At 43.2% G+C, this 18,761-nt stretch overlaps 1 long non-coding RNA gene across 1 annotated transcript; it reads left to right on the forward strand.

The window, feature by feature from the left end:
- The first annotated feature begins 2,380 nt into the window (after window positions 1-2,380).
- Window positions 2,381-14,980, forward strand: LOC147012723 (uncharacterized). Its single transcript, XR_015051419.1, has 3 exons — window positions 2,381-2,492; window positions 12,422-12,974; window positions 14,860-14,980. It is a non-coding gene; the product is annotated as an uncharacterized LOC147012723 (long non-coding RNA).
- The last annotated feature ends 3,781 nt before the right edge of the window (window positions 14,981-18,761 follow it).

Below are 18,761 nucleotides of genomic sequence, written 5' to 3' on the forward strand. Positions count from 1 at the left end.
TATTTTTTCAAAGGTCTGAAAAGCTCTTAGCCTTGAATTTCATTTTATTTTATTTTACTTTTATATACACGATTGCAATAAGCCTGATGTTGGCTTAGTGGTTAGGGTGGCTGGCTTGGGATCTTAGGGTCCTGGGTTTGAGCCCTGTTGGGTGCTGAATTAACACCAGAGGGGTTGATTCAGCCTGTCATCCTTCTGAGGTTGGTGAAATGAGTACCAGTGTATGGTACTCAGTGTATGGTACCAGAGTACCACTGGTATGGGGGCACGGCATCGGTGGCATAGTCATGCCCCAACAAAATGATAGCTACCCATCAGCAAAGCTGTCATATGCAAGAAAAAGAAGACCATTGCAATGTCTGTATACATATCAGATTTTGTTTCATGTCAGTACATATGACCAATGTTTTGATTAAACAAAGGACACTTGTGTTCTGCTGCACACGTTGTCCATAATTTTTCCTGAAACGTTCCTTGGTGACTGCAATCCCCAATCGTCCCTATTTTCAGGTAATCAACAGTCCTGTTGCACATCTTGTAGACTTCCTCCTGAAGGAACCCCTGTTTTTAGAAGTTACATTGATTAAGGTCCAAGCTTGTTGGTTTCCAGGGGAAGCCTTGTCCAGACGCAGAGGGAAATGGTCTGAGATGTCGCTGGCACTCACTGATCTGGGAAGGGAGGTAATCCAGAATGTTGTCCGTGGTATGTGGGCACTCCCTGTCCTGTTTAAACAACTGGCATCTCATCAGAAAACGTTGACGTCGCAATTTCCGAAAGAAAAATGTCTGTTGCATTTTGCCAGTAGCCATTGCCATCAACGTTGGCCATCAAAAGACGAAGGGTCCTAATCACTCCATGTTTTGAGACCTCAGCCCATACTTACACCTTTCTAGGGATGAAGTGGCATTTCACAAATGGAAGTGGGTATTCAACTGCCCAGAATCTCACGTTGTGACCATTGACATTGCCAATCAACTGGAGGTACAGCCTCGTCAGAAAGCCATAGAATGTCAACAACGGAAGAAACAGCCTCCATCGACTCCAGAAATCTCTCGCCAACGCTTTGACACTTTTCTCCACCGCCAGCAGCTCTGAAAAATGTGAATATGTTTTGTGTCGAAACGCTCGATTCCTTCCGAAAAATTCTCAAGGTTGTTGTTTTTGACATCACCTCCATAAATTACAGATGATGCAACGATTTATGTTGGGGACTGTCAATCACCCTCACGGATTGGCCTTACTTTTTACTTACACTTGCACTGATGTCACATAGGACCGTTAAAGTCCCTGTCTTTGATGCTGCAGAGAACTGCCCATGGGAAGAGCCTGTGCTTGAGTTGTGCTGAATGTGGAGTGCTGATTTGCATAACCTTTTGCCAGACAGCCTTTCCAAAACCCTTTGCTTTTTCGTGTTTACCACAGACATGGTGTTTGTGCGGCAGGTTACAGATTCTGATTTGCATTTATGTGGTTTGTATATTATGTGCACACATGTTGATGTGTGATCAGACATTGCATGAGGCACATTATACATATTATATACACACATGTAATGTGTGACATATTATACATACGAGCAGAGTACCCACCCTCTGGGTGATCTTGTTCCAAGCATGCAACGCATTCATCTGAAGCATACCTTTATTTGGGTGGTGTATAGGCAAAAACAAAATAACTCGGGTTACTTCCATGAAGCAAAAACATACTAACTGCTTACAGTTCAAAACATCTCATATCACAGGAAAAAGTGAAGACAGGAATACAGGACTGTGAATGGTGGAGACTTGTAATACCTCCTCCCACCTGGAGGCAGTACTACATGATACACATTTACATCGAGAATTTGCATCCCCCCCAAGACCACCGGCAAAGATAAAAACACTCATATACATTAATTGGGGTCATGCTCATCTGATGTAGCAAGTCTGGATGTAATTGGCACACAACTCTCGGAGGAGTGGCATGACAAACAAACAAACACTGGTCCGTGAATTGTTGTAAAGATTATACGAGACATATTATATACTCACATATTATACGAGATATTATACATATTATATGTGACATATACATATTATTGTGGCCTGGGGTTTTATGTTCGCCCTGAGGGGAAGTGCTCAGGTTACTCTCAAATGCCCGGTCCTGCGGCCACCAGCCAATGATAACTCTGCAGCTCAGCAGGTTGCGAGTCAACCACGAACACCGATTGGTACCACCAATCCTGGCAGGGTTCTCACTACTTCATGTGTTGGATTGGCAGGATCAAGAGGTCTCATGCCCTCAATGCATACTTGCCTTATCTTTGCTTAATCAGGTGCTGCTGAGTGGAGCTGCCAAGTATGCACCGGCTAATGTGCAGAGCCAATTGGTGGGGTAAAACTTCCCGGCTCACAAGCATGCAGACTATGCTGGATCAATGGAGGAAAAGGCACTACGAGCTGGCTGAATTGCAACAATAAAGAACATTTATTGAAAGAAAGCGCAATTAAAGGTATGTGGCACAGTGAATTCAAGGGGTTTATTTACGGGGAACATTCATACAGCCGGGACGTGCAAGATTGGTCAGGTGGGGCAAAAGACATAGTTATACAGGAAAGCAAAAGAGACAGTACAGAGCTCACCTGATACTAATACTTCAACAATCTTACTTATGCTAATAAAAAATGGCACCATCAGGGTCATTCAGATGAAGGGTATTTGAGGGAGAAAGCTAAGAAAAAGAGGAGGTGGTTTCGACCTCTTTGCTCACCAAGCATGGTTGATGAACCCGCACTGGCTAAATGCTGAGGAATACTGATGATATCTATGGTGCGTATTTGAGGAGGTGTGAGTGATGGTGCTGGAGAGGTGCAAGGAAGAAACTGGAAAGAGGTGCATGTCTGTGTCATCACTCTGAAAAGAATGGTTTGTTGTGACTTGCCCTCGCCGATTGCTCTTGTGCGTCCACAGTGGATGAGATGAAAAAGGGGGACAGAAGGTGTGAGAAGACAGTTTACCATGTGTAAGATTACACAGGTCTGCGACCAGAAAATTGTTTCATATTTATTGGGTGAATTTGATCATTTTTACCTGCTGATTTCAAAAATGACAAAGAAATTATCCTATCACGTATAGTTTCTTCACAAAATCGATCATTGCGTTTTACCAGTGTGCCAGAGTTTGATTATTGTATTTTACTATTTTATCCGAATGTAATATCCCCTTTCTCTAATCCCATTACTTTTTCTTTACTGATCTGTACATGATTGGAAACAATCATGGCTTCTTGAGGATGTGCAACCAGCCCGGACAAATTTTGTTACATTTGTGGTGAGTTTATGACTAAGAAATGTCAGAGATACATTACTTACTTTGTTTAAAAAATCTTACTATGCCTACTTTGGTGTGAAATTAGGAGACCAAGATAAGACATGGGCTCCTCATAAGGTTTGCTCAATTTGTGTTGAAGAACTAAGACAATGGACAAAATTTACAAAGAAGTGTTTTCGTTTTGGGGTTCCATTGATATGGAGAAAGCCTAAAAATCACAGTGATGACTGCTACTTTTGCTCATGTAAGGTACAAGGACACAATTCAAAGAGTGTGAAAAACATTGTTTATCCAAATCTCCCATCTGCATTGCAACCTGTTGCCCATGGACCAGATGTTGCAGTCCCATCACCACCAGGAAACCTTGAAGACGTACACTTAAGTTCTGAGTCAGAAAGCAGCAATAGCAATGATGATGTAGATTTCAATAGTGATAAAAGTGAAGAACCTCAACTATTCAACCAGTGTGAATTAAATGATCTAGTGAGGGACTTTGGACTTGCAAAGGTGTCAGCAGAGCTTTTAGGCTCCAGACTTAAATCCAAGAGTCTTTTAGCTCCTGGTATCATAACCGAGAAAAAGTGTTTGTTCCGTATTTTGCTCAAGAAAATGATTTGGTTTGTTGTACAGATCCATCAGGACTAATCGAAACGTTTGGCATAAGTTTCAGCCCTGATGAATGGACACTCTTTATTGACTCTTCAAAGAGAAGTCTTAAAGCAGTTCTTTTGCATAATGGTAATAAATATGTTTCCATCCCTGTTGGACACTCAGTGATCATGAAGGAGACACATGGAAATTTGGTGTTACTCGAAACATGATTTAATACAAAGATCACAACTGGATGATTTGCGGTGACTTGATGATAATTTGCATGTTACTTGAACAACAGTCAGGCTACACAAAGTTTCCTTGTTTCTTCTGTAGTGGGATAGTAGAGCCAGGGACCTCCATTGCTCTCAAAAACAATGGCCAAGTCGGGATACGCTTACACCAGGGACAAAGAACATCCTTCAAGAAAACTTGGTGAATCCGAAAAGGGTTTTTTTGCCTCCTCGACATATACAACTTGGCCTGATGAAGCAATTTGTAAAAGCTTTGTCACAGGATGCAGAAGGCTTCAAGTATTTGCATAGTAAGGCCTAGGTCACATTTGCTCTACGGCAAGGATACGGCAGCCGTACGCCCTCTGAATTGATTGAAACGTGCGGCGGCCGCAGAGAAACTGAGGTGGCCTCAGGGAGGCCCTATGCCATTTGGCTATATTTTACAGGCCGTAGGGTTGCCGAGGAATTATAGCGCGGAGTTATAATTTTTTTTTCATTTCTACGTTCGCCGTAGCAATTCGACAAGCCAAGCTATGACGTAGATGTGTTCCACGTCGACCGAACGTCGGGCGTACGGTGGGCTTGCGTTATTCGTGCAGCTGTCGTAAGCTCTTCTCAATGAAAAATGAATTTTCCCAACCCCCAAAAAATTACGGCGGCCGCACTATTTCCACGGTCGCCATACGGTGGCCTTGCGGTCTGTGTGACTACCTGCGGGCAACGCAGGGTCGACGCACGGTTCCCCTACGCCTGCCGTGCACCTACGTACGGCCTCCATGGCAGTCTGCGTCGACCGTGCGTCCACCATGCGCTACCGCTAGAGATCGGAGTATAGGTGTTTCCCTATACCGTGGTGCCCCCAGAATCCCAATTTAATTAGTTCCAGGAGGCTGTTCGGATTGCAAAAAGTTCGGATTCCAAAAATATTTTCCCAATAAGAAATAATGGAGTGAATTAATCCGTTCGTGGACCCAATGAAAACCCACTTTCAAGACACTTTAAACTGAAATTCCCCATGTTTAAGATAAAATAAGATGAGTAAATGACCTTCGGTGGCGGTGTATTGTATGTAAACTGGTACAATCACCAATCCAAAGGTCCACACAGGTTCGAGCTCCGGCCTGGGTTCCGATCGCTCGTGCTCCGGCCTGCGAGAGTGCTGCCCCCAGGGCAGCTCATCAAACATGATGCCCGCAGAACCACAATCACTTTCATCAAACACATCGGGTTGACGTAATCATGGATATTCCAAATTACAACTGGTTTTGCTGTGAAATTCAATCCTTGCCCGACAGTCCGTCACACCACGTGATCGGATTGCTTTTTTTGTTATTAATTAAAACACAAGATGATTAAAAAAAAAAAAAACATCACAAATGAAGGTGAAAGCACGAGGTGAGGCCTAAGTCACATTTGGCTCGGCGGCCGGAGGGTCTACAAAATGTACGGGCACTAGCAATTATAAAGCGGCCGCAGTATTTCCACGGTCACACAATGTAGCAGTCACATGTGTTTTTAGCAGCGTCTCGCGTTGCGAACGCTGCTCATAGAGAGCTCGGCGTTCTTCTTCTTCTTCTTCTTCTTCTTCTTCTTCTTCTTCTTCTTCTTCTTGTGAAGACAAAACCTTAACCTATTGAACTCGGCTCTTGTATATACAAGATCCGGTTCTCCTTAAATACTGAGCACAAGTACACATCCCCACATCGACGGTGCCTTTTGAGAGCGTCTATCATGAACTTTTAAATATATTCGGACATTTGCTTTAAAGTTTCGAAAAGTTGACGTTACTATTTAAAGATTATTCCATTTATCATATTGTAATTTCGTAAATACATTTTATATATATATCGTAAATACGTAAATACATTAAGACGGATTTCGCTATTTGCTTCATGAAGGCACGTGACGAAATATCGGAAGTTGTTGGTTTTTTTTTTTTTAGCCGACAAAACCTTTAGGTTTTGGACGCTGCTCTTGGACACATTGTCCTTGTTATTTTTCGGGTAGCCGCACGGCGTATTTAGAAATTGTGGAGACTGAAAACGTGGGTGTGCCGTATGGTCTTTGATTTGATGTCGCACGGTGACCTTTGGGCGTTCCTGTGGCGGCCATCGAATTTTGAAGGAAGACGCAAGGTGCCCGCAAGGCGACCGCAGGGGGACTCTAAGCCGAACGTGCGGCCAGACGGACGGTAACGAATGGGTTAATTTATTTATTTTTACCAGTTCTTTTGTTTCGGCTTGTCAAATTTCTACAGCGAACGTAGAAATGAAAAAAGTTATAACTCCGCGTTATAATTCCACAGCGACCTTACGGCCTGTAAAATATAGCCAAACGGCGTAGGGCCACCCTGAGGCCACCTCAGTTTCTCTGCGGCCGCCGCACATTTCTGTCAATTCAGAGGGCGTACGGCCGTCGTATCCTCGCCGTAGAGCAAATGTGACTGAGGCCGAAAGTATCGATCGACACACGAGAGATGCTTTCACGAGGACTTCCACAGACGAACTGAATGAACAAAGCGCGAAGATGCGGCTCGAATAGGTGGGGGAGACACGTGAATAAACATGAACGCCACGTTGTGTTCGGTTTTTTAAAATGTTTTGGGTTTTTAGGGCAAAATTTTCTCGAAAAAATTATTCGGATTCCAATTTGTTCAAACAATGGGGCGTTCGGATTCTTGGGGCACCACGGTATATTATTGTTATAGTATATTCAGTTATATATATATATATATATATATATATATATATATATATATATATATATATATATATATATATATATATATATATATATATATATATATATATATATACTGGTATATTTTTATTTCAGTAAAATAAAGAACTGGTATATATACCCACTCGTTACCATCCGTCTGGCCGCACGTTCGCCTTAGGGCCCCCCCTGCGGTCGCCTTGCGGGCACCTTGCGTCTGCCTTCAAAATTCTATGGCCGCTGCAGCGACGCCCTAAGGTCACCGTGAGACATCAAATCAAAGACCGTACTGCACCCCCACGTTTTCGGTCTCCACAATTTCTAAATACGCCGTGCGGCTACCTGGAAAATAAAAACATATGTGACTGCTACATTGTGTGACCGCGGAAATACTGCGGCCGCCGTATAATTGCTACTGGCCGCAGATTTTGGAGACCCCACGGCCGCCGTGGCAAATGTGACCTTGGCCTAAGTTTCCTGCTCTATCAGATGCCATGGTTAAAGAGGATGTATTTGTTGGACCAGATATAAGAAAACTCGTCAAGGATGAAAATTTTGAAAACTCTCTTCGTGATCCTGAAAAAGATGCATGGATTAGTTTGAAAGATGTGATGAAGAACTTCTTGGGTAATTACAAGGATCCAAACTACAAAAGACATCGTGGGAAGAATGCTAGAAAAGTTTGGGGCCTTAGGATGTAAAATGAGCCTTAAAGTTCATTTCCCACATGCCCATTTGGATTATTTTCTGGAAAATCTAGGGGATGTGAGTGAAGACCAAGGGGAAAGGTTTCATCAAGATATGAAGGAGATGGAAAGAAGATATCAGGGAAGATGGAATGTCAGTATGATAGCCGACGACTGCTGGATGTTGCATCGTGAAAGTCCACCAAATGCTCACAAACGAAAAAGTTCCAGGTGTAGTTTTCAAGTGAGAAAGAAGAGATTTTGAGGTGCTGATCCTTAAAAATGATTGGAGCACTTGTAAAGAATCTATTGTCTTACTTTTTAATTGCATTTGTGCCATTTCTCTTTGCTGAATAGAGAACCAAATGAATTTTTATTAGTTTCATTTTGTCTTACCATATGGGAATTTACCTAAAATTCTTGTATATTTCATCATCAATTTGTAAGAAAACCTTACGTGATGGAGAAAAACTGTTTTGATATTTCGAATTAGCACCCCAAAAATATATAAAGTAACATAAAATTATCTAAACAATTTATTTAAAGTTCCATTTTGCAGACCTGTGTTATCTGTGCATGGAAATGTCTTGTCGGCTTGGCCCTTATTAATGTGCTTGGAATCATGCCTGGATCACTCACTTGCCCAGTGCTCCATTCCACAAACTCCATTCCACCTGCTCCAACCCATAAGCTTTGGAGCACCTTTTGCCACGTACTGCCGAACAAGCCAAAGAAGATCTCTCTGTCTGGAACGCTTCGCCTAAATAGTCACTCGCTGGGGGCGGAGCCCAGACATGGATCAACCGGATCGCTAGGCAGAGGGACTGATAACAGACCTTCTGGCAGACACTATGGATAGGCAGTCCTGGGTGACAGGGCACACAGTGAATGCATTAAATTGCATAGCTCCATCAATCTGTTTCCCTGAAATAACCATTGCAGAAAATCCGTCATTTTGCCTGCCCATCTGTGCATGTGTCACGTGGTACATCGGTTTGAGGTCCACACATATGTTATGACTTTTTTTTTTTTTTTTAGAAAAAAACATGTTTAAATATTTTTTTAAACCAGATTTGCTTTGATTCCCTGTAGAGCACCTCACGAAACCTCCGAAAATATAGACACAGACCTGGCAGATGCTATGGATAGGCCGTCCCTCTGTGGGACAGGGTGCGATGTCGAGTAGTGAAGGCATTAAATCATACAGCTCAATTAATCTGGTTAATTTTGTCATTTTCTTAAATATTTTGTTCACTCAATATAATTCTCAAAACAGAAGAAAAAGATCAGTTTAATGCTTTGGAAATTTTACATTTTCTTGTGTATATATGGTGGAGGGGGAACCATAGCCTTGCTTGCTTCAAGTAAATAGGTATTTAGGCTGAGTTATAAAACTCTATTTCTTTAAATTAACAGATTTCACAACAGATTTCGACACTGATTTAGTCCGGATGGTATCCGATGCTCAAAACCGAAATACAACTTCGATGGTATACTTTAATTGGTCTGTGAGAGTAGATCGTGGAAAATTGTATCATATATTTCATGAAATCGATCCAAGCTCCTAATTTGAAAACAATAGTACTTTAAAAAATTATGTACACAATGATTCGTAGCAAGGATGAACAGGCATTTGATAATACAAGTGAGGAAAGTGAAAAAAACTTTATCGTTAAGAAATCGTTGCGGCCTGTTCCAAGTCGAGGCATGGTTGAGCGGGCCAAAAAACATGGTGGCTTCAGACCCCAGCGAGGTTACCTGGGACATGCCTTAAGACCCGATGGAGGGCGGTGACGGAGGATCAGCTGATGAAGGATATAATTAAATGTTGTTGTTGTTCGTCTTTCGGCTGCTCCCGTTAGGGGGTCGCCACAGCGGATCATCCATTATGATCCGCATACTGATTTGGCATAGGTTTTACGCCGGATGCCCTTCCTGACGCAACCCTGGTCGCCTCTTACGACACAGGGATAAGGATTGGGTTTCGCCATGATTCCGGGCTGCCCTACACCCTCTCATAGCGCGGCCCAGCACAGAGCCCCCGTCCTCAAGCGATCCTCCATCCCAAGCCTCCGAGTATCCGGATTACAGGCGCACGCCACTACGCCCAGTTGAAGGATATAATTAAATAAGGACATTAATTATCTCCAAAATGTGTTTCATTGAACCTAAACACCCAATTTTCACTCTTGCATTTCCTTGGAGTTTTCATTGTATGCATGCAAAGTTTCAGGCTGCTAGGTTTCATGGTTTTGGAGTTATGGAGGAGACACACACGCACACACACACACACACACACGCACACACACACACACACACACACACACACACACACACACACACACACAATCACACACACAAATCACAAACACACACACACACACACACACACACACACACACACACACACATACACACATTGACATTTATTTGTATCTGCACTCATAAATGGCTGTGTTTGTGTCTCTTTGTTGATAAAGCATAACATAATATTATGTTTGACTCCCCCTCCCCTCCACTTCCTCATTCTCCCTCATTCCTCTCCCTTTTCCTAGCCCCACCACTCCTCGCTGCTCCTTGTTCTCCCACCCCACCTCGTTCCTCCTCCATCCTCTCTCTCCCTCTTCTCTATCTCGCTCCTCTCTCTTGCTCCCACCCCCATTCTCACACCCCTTTCTCCTAGAGAGTTTACTGACATGTGGTGAGGCGTTGCTCTCCCTCCCTCCCCATCTCCTCTCTCTCCCTCTCTTCGTTGCTCTCATCCTTCCTTCCCCCTTCCTTGCTCCCCTTCCTTGCTACCCCGCCCCTCCTTGCTCCCCCGCCCCTCCTTGCTCCCTCTTCACTCTCTTCCCATTTCCCCTCCATCTTTCTGCCCCCATCCTGCTCACTCTCACTCCCCCTCCCAGAGTGTATAGCGACATTTGATGTGGCGTCAGTCAACCCACCCTCTCTTCTGAGCGGCCCCACCCCTCACTTTTCCGTACTCCCTCACCCCTCCTCTCTCCTCACTCATCTCTCCCTTCCCCCTCCACTCTCCCTCCCCTCTTTCTCCTCTCCCTTCCCTCTCACTCTCTCCTCCCCACCATCCTCTTTCACTCCACTCCCTCCTCTCTCGCTTCCTCCTCTCTCGCTTCCTCCTCTCTCGCTCCCTCCTCTCTCGCTCCCGCCTCTCCCGCTTCCTCCACTCTCCCCCGCTTCCCCCTCCTTCCTCCTCTCTCTCCATGCTCTCCTTTCTCCTCTCACTCCCTTCCCTCCCCCTTCCTCCTCTCTCCTCTCTCTCCCCTTCCTCCTTTCCCTTCCCTCCCTTCCCTTCCCTCCCTCCTCTCTCTTCCTCCCCTCCCTCCCCATCCTCCTATTCTCCCCCGTCCCTCCTCTCTCCTCCTCTTCCTCCCCTCCCTCTCCCTCCTCTCTACCTCTCCTCCACCTCTCCTCCACCTCTTCTCACCCCAGACCCTTCCCTCCCTCCTCTCTCCCCTCTCCCTTCCTCTCTTACCTCCCTCCTTTTCCTCCACTCCCCTCCCTCCTCTCTCTCTAGTTCCTCCCTCCTTTGACACCCCACCTCCTTTTCTCCCTCCCCTGCCTTCCTCCTTTATCCTCCTTACCCCTCTTTCTCCACCCATTTAATATTTCCTTCAGTGAAGCGACGTTTCTATTTGCGAGCATGTATATATACAGTACATATATATCATAATCATCATCATAATCATACATTATAAACACTTACAGTCTAACGATGATGGGAGAACTTGCACACATTATTTCATGCCAGACACGGACAGCAGTTCATAATCTAATTAATACTGTAAATACTCGCACATAGCAATTAAATCTGGTTTCCAGAGTTCTTCAACTGTGTCCTCAAAATGGGCACACACCAAAACGCCCAAACCAAAAGAATTTCCAGGCAGCAGTTATCAAAGAGAATTTTCATGAAAAGGATGTTCCTGCAGCTCGATAGCTCGTGGAATGAAAGTTGCAGAAGTAAAGGCAAAAGGAGGAGTGCAGCCAAAAGATAACAATCTATACATAACCTTTGGTGCTTTTTGATGTTTTTTCAGGTTTTGAACACCGGTTCCATTTCAGTGTTTGCATTCTCAGCCAGGTCATTACGTTTTCCACCAGGTCAGGTCATACTCGATGCAGGCTCCCGGTGTGACAACCACTGAACGAGAAACGTTCTCCGTAATCTGTTTTTGGCACGACGTGACGCTTGAGCCATCAGCACCGGAAGACACACGGTTTATCTTCATTATGGCCGAAATCTACTCGTGGTATCCTGGACCATGGCACTAAAGCAGTTATTAAATTGCAAATGTCAGCAAGAGAGATTGCTGCATTTCCATGGAACTGTGCACAGCCGGCGGACGCGTCACATAGCGTCACACCACTGTGGGTTTTTGAGCATCCTCTACTCTCACCCGGGGGTGGGAAAGGGTGATGGTGGTGAAGATAACAATGGGACTGCAGGAAAATTGCAGAAATAAACTGCTAAGTTTACACTCCTTAGAGATCTCAACGTGCTATTTCACCCGCATACTATTTCGGCATGCATCTGGCACAATAGGAAGTAAAAAAAAAAAAAAAAAATTCCAGAACAAAGTTGGTTTTCCAATAAGACATTGGGTAATTGCTATTTTGGATTTTGCTCAGCTATGGTTTTTTGGGGAAGGTTTGAATTCAAATTGGATGCATTTCTGTGTTGAGGATCCACCAGAGAGATTTGATTAGTTCACCGAAAACCTTGAGGGCATTTGAAATTGCCAATAGGGCACCCCCTGATGTTTAAATGGTAATTGCATTTCGCGTTGCTTGAGTTTTGCTTTGTAATGCTGCACGCAGTGAGTGTGACATGTGTTCTCTCTCAAATTCCCTTTATACAGGGTGAGGCTGATTAGCACTATCGTGCTGCTGTGCCATGTTCACAATACTGCTCCATGTTCACAATACTGCTCCAACATCCTTCATCACCAACTATTTCTCACCACTCTCCTTCCACCTCCACCTTTCTGACATCCCCTCTTCACACAGTCTTTCCATCTTAACCACAGTCGACCCCTACTCCTCCTGCCTTGCTATTTCCATGCATCTGCTCTCCTTGGTAGCTAACCTTTCTCTGTCCACAACAAGTGCCTAGCCAAGTTCAACTGGCTCTTAACTCATCATCCCATCAAACTCGTCAGTTCACCAATCTTCCTCATCAGTTCATCAATCCTCCTCCTCTGCCCGCTTAAACTCCCACAATCCTCTTGATCCAGCTGTTCTCACAAACCTGCATCCTCTGTTGCTGCTCTTCAACCCTACCATCGCCGGACCGTATAGGTATCTTCTTGTCCGCCATGAGTCCCTCCACTTTCTTCCATGGATTCACATCCGCTTGTGTCCTCCTCCGCACATCTGCATCTGAACGACCATCCCTGTTACTGTTCCACCCAGGTACACAATAAAGCCATTCTCCCTTGCTGAATCTCTAAAATTGTAAATACTTTCCTTTTGAAGGCATCCATCTCAACTTCTCTCCAGCCTTATTTTTTGAGGGTTTTTTTTTTCTTAATTGTTTTGTGTTTTATAATTTCAAAATATGTTTTAATTGTTCATTTGTGTTGGTAGCCATTATACATCAAAAAAAATTTTAACCACATTGTAGTGTTCATGCTGAGTTCAATTTATAAGCGTACAGAATGAACAGGACATTGAGCATCTGGCAAAAAGTGTTTTTTACATCCTCTTGCACCATCAGGGTAATCTGCTCACATGGCTTAAGTTGTTTTGCATACTTACAGCATGTTAATTGAACTTTTGTTCAGTGTGCTAATTAGCCTGGTAGAGCGATGATGTTCTCACCATTCATTGCCACATGGACTACAGGGATAAGCAAAAAGGGATTGGTGGTACAAATGAATACAGGTGGCCATAGGTGGCCATTATGATAATCCAAGTGCAAGGAAAACAAAATATGACTTGCCAAGTGCAAAATATACTGAAGACCTGAAAAAAAACAACAACGAATAAACATGAAATATGGCAAGGCCTGCATTTTGCAGGTCTGTGGTCATGCCTTTCCCTGTCTTAACGGGTTAGATGGTTTTCAAGAGAAAGAATCTACAAGAGCATTTGGTTGCTCTCATGTAACTATGTGTCAATTGCAATCATTTGATGATTGTGGGTAATTAGCGCTGTTCCCTTCTCCAAAACGCAATGAGCATCAGAAATGCAGAGTTGGTGTATGTTCAACATCAATTATCTTCTATATTACAAACTTGTTACCTGTGTTAAGCATTATGTATGCACGTTCAATTTCCATTGTAATCTGCCATGCAATTGGTTCTTGTTGGAAAAATGAAACGCAGCATGTTTTTTGGGGGGGGTTTTGCACATCTTTTCCTTCCTTCTTCAGTTCTCTGATTTTCAAATGCACGTGAAGTTTCATCGCCAGGGTAGTTGAATGTAACTGAACTCTCATACATGGTCCACACACTCAAACTTGAGACCTTGAAAGTCAGATCTGGCCTCAATGTCCTGGACTCAACTGGATCCTTGCAACACTGTACAGTATTTTGTATGTGTGGTTTAAATCAGACTGGATGACGTTGTGGTTTGAACATTCACTCTGAATCTGGGAGGGCGGCAACTCGATTCCAACCCTGTCCGATTCTTATCAAAAACTTTCATAAAGGTGGATGCTCCTTCCTTGATCGACACTCAGCATTTAGAAGATAGAGCACAGACAATCTCAGTGGGTTAACATCTCATGGGGGAGGAGAGGAGATTTCTGACTGAAAATGCTGAAAGCATCCAGAGCGTTCTGGCTGGTTACTTCCCACAAGGTCAACAGCTCAGTTTGTCTGAAGTCAAGGTGTGTGTGTGTGTGTGTGTGTGTGTGTGTGTGTGTGTGTGTGTGTGTGTGTGTGTGTGTGTGTGTGTGTGTGTGTGTGTGTGTGTGTGTGTGTGTGTGTGTGTGTGTGTGTGTGTGTGTGTGTGTGTGTGTGTCAGTTCTTCCATGAGCCTTATTCACTGCATGAAAAAAATAAACAATTGGCAAAACTCTCGAACCTTTGTTGAGCCACCCCATTTGTTTAGTATTCGCACATAAAAGATGGGAACATACCACAAGTTCTCCTGAAATAAATTATTATGAGGTTGGATTTTCTCAGGAATGTTTGAATTATGAATCGATTTAACAGCAGGCAGAGCGAGGATGGGCAACTTGGAGAATTTTACTTTACAGAAACCCTCTTGCGTTTAGCAGGCACTGGCTCATTACATTCACAACGGTTCATTTACCTCTCCATTTTGTTTCTCCCTGTTAAATGTGGCACAGGAGGCCGTAAGTTGGAGCCAATGGGTCAGAGTGGACGCAGCATCTTCTGATTTATCACTGCACGGTGAGTAATAAACGCACTCGACACGAAAGTTTGCAAGTCACCATGCCTTCTCTCCATCATGACACTTCTCACAGCATCTTACATTTCACAGTAGGTTCGGTAAATGATAATTACCTCTGCCACTGAAAATTGGCGGAGGTTATGTTTTCACCCCTGTCTGTTTGTCTGTTTGTTTGTCTGTGAACAGGATATCTCAAAAAGTTGTCAAAATGTGGTGGAGAGGTTCAGTGTGCGGAAATGCCGAAATTATTAGATTTTGGTGAAGATCCGGGTGTGGACACTCAAAATCTTTTAGTGATTCTTCACCATTGAAAGATGGGACCAAAAACGATATGTAGCACGATATCTCAAAAAGTTTGGACGTATTCGGATGAAACTTGGTGGACAGGTTGGGTGTATGACCACAACGAATTGTTTCGATTTTGGTGAAGATTCAAATCCGGAACCGAGAATTTTAAGTAATTCGTCACCAATTGAGTGATAGGGCTAAAAATGATATACTGTCCCACACCAATATTCACGGGGGATATGTTCCTGAAAAATGGCGTGAATGTTGAATCCACAAATATCGGGGCATGAGTTCAATGGAAAAAAGGTGGGAAACTTCGCGGTGGTTCGTGATTCATGGGGTAAAATCAAAAATCAAAAATCACTGTAAAAAAACAGTGAATACGTCCACGAAAAACTAAGAAAACGCAAAAAAAAAAAAAACCCCAAAAAACTACGAATACATGAAGCACCGAGTCACAAATGTCGAAGAAGCTCAAATTTTATAAACTCCTAATACACGAGGTCTGCACATAGCGAATCTATGAATGGCAGGGTTTGACAGTAGAGCACGATATCTCAAAAACTTAAGGATCATTTGGCCAAAACTTTCTGTTCAGGTTGGGTGTATAACAAGGACTAATCGATTGATTTTGGTGACGATCGAATCCTGATCTGGATACCATAATTAAAAAAAAAAATTTTTCAAAGTGATTTTACAACATTGAGAGATAGAGCCAAAAAAAATGGATTCGGTGGTGTTTCACACTTTTCATGTATCCAGCAGATGTCATTCTGTGCACTTGGTTGAGCTCCATGAGGCCACTACCTCCTTATCTTGACAGGTACATCCTCAGGATGTACTGGTTTTTGGAGAACATTTTGTAGATGGTGAGGAGTTTCCTTGTATTGATCCCGAGTTTCTTGATTTCTGATTGTGGCCAGTTTATTATTCCATAGCTGCACTGGAATACAGGTATTGCGAGTTGGTTAATGGCTTTTATTTTGTTCCTTGGAGAAAGGTATGTTTTCAGGATCAGCTTTGCTCGATGCAGGTATTGTTTGGGAATTAATTGTTTTGCACATTTTTTAATGACATAATTGGTGGCACTCTTCTACTCTCAGGTATTTGTATGATGCTTCATTGTCTAGTTCCTGTGTTGTTGTTGGGATATGTGTGTGTGTGTGTGTGTGTGTGTGTGTGTGTGTGTGTGTGTGTGTGCGTGCGTGCATGCGTTCATTATATCAGGTGGTTTGCCATTGCTTTCTCAGCATTGTTTTGTCTGTGGTCTATCATTTCAAATGCGTCAAGCAAGGAAACAGCATGTACAATTTGAAAAAGATTCTGATGTAACTTTGCCTGGGTTTGCATCAACAACCTCCGAGACTCAGAGAAAATGCTCTTACCATAAAGCCACCAAGTGTGGAATATGTGCAACACATATATGTGTGTGTATATACAGTGGGGAGAACAAGAATTTGATACACTGCCGATTTTGCGGGTTTTCCCACTTACAAAGCACGTAGAGGTCTATAATTTTTATCATAAGTACACTTCAACTGTGAAAGATGGAATCTAAAACAAAAATCCTGAAAATCACATTGTATGATTTTTAAATAATTAATTTTCATTTTATTGCATGAAATAAGTATTTGATCACACACCAACCAGTAAGAATTCCGGCTCTCACAGACCTGTTAGTTTTGTCTTTCAGAAGCCCTCCCATTCTCCACTCATTACCTGTACTAACTGCACCTGTTTGAACTCGTTATCTGCATAAAAGACAGCTGTCCACACTCAATCAATCAGACTCCAACCTCTCCACAATGGGCAAGACCAGAGAGCTGTCTAAGGACATCAGGGACAAAATTATAGACTTGCACAAGGCTGGGATGGGCTTCAGGACAATCGGCAAGCAGCTTGGTGAGAACGCAACAACTGTTGGCGTAATTATTAGAAAATGGAAGAAGTTCAAGATAACAGTCAATCTCCCTCGGTCTGGGGCTCCATGCAAGATCTCACCTCGTGGAGCCTCAATGATCATGAGAAAGGTGAGGGATCAGCCCAGAACTATACGGCAGGACCTTGTCAATGACCTGAAGAGAGCTGGGACCACAGTATCAAAGAAAACCATAAGTAACACACTACGCCGTCATGGATTAAAATCCTGCAGCTCACGCAAGGTCCCTCTGCTCAAGCCAGCGCATGCCCAGGCCCGTCTGAAGTTTGCCAATGACCATCTGGATGATCCAGAGGAGGAATGGGAGAAGGTCATGTGGTCTGATGAGATCAAAATAGAGTTTTTTGGTTTAAACTCCACTCGCCGTGTTTGGAGGAAGAAGAAGGATGAGTACAACCCCAAGAACACCATCCCAAATGCGAAGCATGGAGGTGGAAACATCATTCTTTGGGCATGCTTTTCTGCAAAGGGGACAGGACGACTGCACCGTATTGAGGGGAGGATGGATGGGGCCATGTATCGTGAGATCTTGGCCAACAACCTCCTTCCCTCAACAAGAGCATTGAAGATGGTGCGTGGCTGGGTCTTCCAGCATGACAACGACCCGAAACACACAGCCTGGGCAACTAAGGAGTGGCTCCGTAAGAAACATCTCAAGGTCCTGGAGTGGCCTCGCCAGTCTCCAGACCTGAACCCAATAGAAAATCTTTGGAGGGAGCTGAAAGTCTGTGTTGCCCAGTGACAGCCCCGAAACCTGAAGGATCTGGAGAAGATCTGTATGGAGGAGTGGGCCAAAATCCCTGCTGCAGTCTGTGCAAACCTGGTTAAGAACTCCAGGAAATGTCTGATCTCTGTAATTGCAAACAAAGGTTTCTGTACCAAATATTAAGTTCTGTTTTTCTGATGTATCAAATACTTATTTCATGCAATAAAATGAAAATTAATTATTTTAAAATCATACAATGTGATTTTCAGGATTTTTGTTTTAGATTCCGTCTTTCACAGTGGAAGTGTACCTTTGATAAAAAAAAAAAAATACAGACCTCTACGTGCTTTGTAAGTGGGAAAACCTGCAAAATCGGCAGTGTATCAAATACTTGTTCTCCCCACTGTACACACACACATATATATATATATATATATATATATATATATATATATATATATATATATATATATATATATATATATATATATATATATATATATATATATCCATCCATGGGAAGCATACTCTGTACAGAGCGTCGGTGCTGCCGAAGCAGTTTCCTTGACCATTGGGCACAATCCTGGACGTGTTTCCACTCCGATGCAGGATACTCGAATGACTCGATCATCCCCAGCAAGCTGGTACTCATTATGCCGACCTCGGAATTAATGGCAGGCTGTCAACCCCCTGGTGAAGTAATTCAGCGGGCAAAGAGGCTTGAACTCAGGACCCTTGGATCCCAATCTGCCACCCTAACCACTGAGCCAGCACCAGGCCTCTAGTGTGTATGTATGTATATATATATATATATATATATATATATATATATATATATATATATATATATATGTATATATATGTATATATGTGTGTATATATGTATATATATATATATATATAT

Source organism: Eptatretus burgeri, chromosome 14, assembly GCF_056783735.1.
Source record: "Eptatretus burgeri isolate ZD-2024b chromosome 14, Ebu_testis_v1, whole genome shotgun sequence".
NCBI classification, from domain to species: Eukaryota; Metazoa; Chordata; class Myxini; order Myxiniformes; family Myxinidae; genus Eptatretus; species Eptatretus burgeri.